Source organism: Dipteris shenzhenensis, chromosome 16 (assembly GCF_047967505.1).
Source record: "Dipteris shenzhenensis isolate YYH24624 ecotype China chromosome 16, Dip_SZ_1.0, whole genome shotgun sequence".
Taxonomy (NCBI): domain Eukaryota; kingdom Viridiplantae; phylum Streptophyta; class Polypodiopsida; order Gleicheniales; family Dipteridaceae; genus Dipteris; species Dipteris shenzhenensis.
In genome coordinates, this window is record NC_141611.1 from 40312422 (window position 1) to 40315055 (window position 2634).

Sequence of the window (2634 nt, forward strand, 5' to 3'; positions counted from 1 at the left end):
GAAATATGACAGTTAACGAAATGATAAATAGTCTAAAGTGCACTGTTTTAGTATAGCACTATGCAACAAATTTGAGGATAGCAGAGCAGTAGTGTAGGAATAGCACGGTAGAAGTACATGATAAGTTATCGGCGCCAGTGCGGTGGTTGGTTTACACTAGGATATTAACAGCCACCAACGCGGTGGTTTGCTTCTATCATTACAAAGTGGATTTGTTATCGGAAACCAACACGGTGGTTGTTAGGATATACTAAAAACAAGCATGGGATTTACCATTTGAGGTTTACTAAAACAATTTAATAAAACTAGCATGGTGGTTGTTTGGGATATACTAAAAACAAGCAATCTCAAATACAAATTCCATTTTGTAGGACAAGTGGACATATTCTTTCCCTACAATGAGACTACATGCTTTCAAAGAAAACATCCAAGAGAGGCCGTAATTACGAACTGCTACATAAGAGTCCATAAACATGTGTGTACTCTCATCTAGTAAGAGCTATTAAGTTCCAGTTGCAACCTATGCCACAACGAAAGAAGGGCAAGAGTGTCTTCAAATCAGATTTAGATATGCATAAGCACATCATGGGGTGTCTTGGAGTGGTGGACGAGAACGACTGAGATAGTACTAAGAAAATCCGACTACTACATCCCACTTCTCATAGGTTGTTCCCTAATTATCCTTAAATGTTTCCTAAACGTTGTACTTAGGTTTTGTGCACTGCAACAGAAAGTATGGGTCATCTTCCTCGTTCTCCCCAGAATCTATGACAACTACAAAGTTATCTCCCTCTTCTAGACAGTCAGTGAGGTCATTGAAAATCTCCCCAAACTATGGCGAGTCATTTTCCTCTCCATTGTTTGTCACTCCATCTGAACGTAGAGGGAAAACTTGAACTCACTCCCATGTCTTCACAGTTGCAATGTTCTCATAATCGTCATGATCCCCTATGATGTATGTACTACAGAAACAAGAAAGTTTTCTAGTTTTAATCAGTTGGTTGTTTGAAAAGCCCCATATGCTGTGCAAACCATGAACTCCTTTAATTTTCTCGCAATCATGTTGGATTCTTCTTTGCACTTCATCCACTTTCACCTCATGGAACACTCTGCATTCTACATCACTTCTAAATTTCACAATTTAATAGTGGTATATGACACGAATAGCAGGAAATTAAGTTTAACGAATTTAAGTACTAAGAAACACAATAATTTTAACCACCGAGCTAGTCAGTAACTAATGTCTATTCAACCATGCTGGTTCAAGACAATCACATAACTGGTGATCGAGCTAAAGCATCCGCGGTTGCATGATGTTCCAACCACTAGGCTAGTTTAGTAAAATAATAATATATTACGAAATATATTGCTGTTTATTTCTTCTCAACCATGCCACCGAGTTGGACAACAACTAATGTCTATTCAACCATGCTATTCAAAATAATCACATAATTGGCGATTGAGCTAGACCAGCCTAGATGCTCCAACCACTGGGCTGGTTTAGGACAATCACATTTAGTCCAAGCATGGTTTAAGAAATGAAACAAGTAAACTATCCCAAAGCTCAATCACAAACAACCACCGAGTTGGTTTAGGCATCACTAACATGCATTGTATTTAGCATGTGTATGATGTGCTTCTCAAACACCTTGCGTTCCGTCCACTTCTTACAGATGTTCTTTCTATTTGGAGAAACTCTTGTATTTTTGTGCCAAAATGTCAAAACTATAGCAATGACTTTTGCACTTAGGCTGTCTCTCCTTTTCTTACATTCTGTTGAAGCCCACAAACTTCTTGAATCGAGATGTTTATGCATTGCTTCTACTCTATGTTCAACTGCTGGAGCCATGTTGGTCCTTTTGATTGACAACATCTTCGACACTGTGCGCCTAAGCTCTTTCTCCTTTGTTTCAGGAGACACCAACATAGCTAATGTCACACTCTTTGCAAAGAGTTGATCTAAGCTGTGCACCCCTTTCACTTTTTGTAGGCCATTTCTCAAGTTAGAGAGCATCGCCTCGTGGGCGTGCATCTCTCGAGGTGTTGGTAGGGTTGTTACTCTACAAACTTTAGGGTGTAGCAAGCTAAAGCTTGTGAAGACTTGAGACTGGTAATCACCTAAATGGCCTGATGTTGCTGCCTCGAATGCTCCCACCAATTGTAACACTACAACTCATGTTCTTCGCTCCGAAATGATCGAATGTGTGCATCTGCAACCGCTTCTTACTGCTGCTCTACAAGGAGTCTTCTTTCTTCTCATTGTTTTTCCCCTCGTAGATGTTGCAAAAGTGTCTTCTATTGTCGATTTGATATCGTGCCAGTGCTTTCCTCGACTCGCACTATGTTCCTTGTGCCTTGACTTGGCTTTTCAGCTTTCTTGTCTTGCAACCTCTGTCTACTTCTCTTGCAATCCATGGCAAGCTGTATGTTGCCACCATTGATGCCATGGCCACGATCAATTCAGAATAGACCCAGAGAAGCTAGCTGGTGAGGCAAGCAAAGAATAGAAGACAACTTACCCGAAAGAAGACAATGGCAAACCAAAGTCTACGCAAGGTTACATCGAGGTGCATGTTGGTTGCAGTGCGTTTGCAGGATGGGAACAAGTTGCAGGTACTTAATCTTCCAAGATTT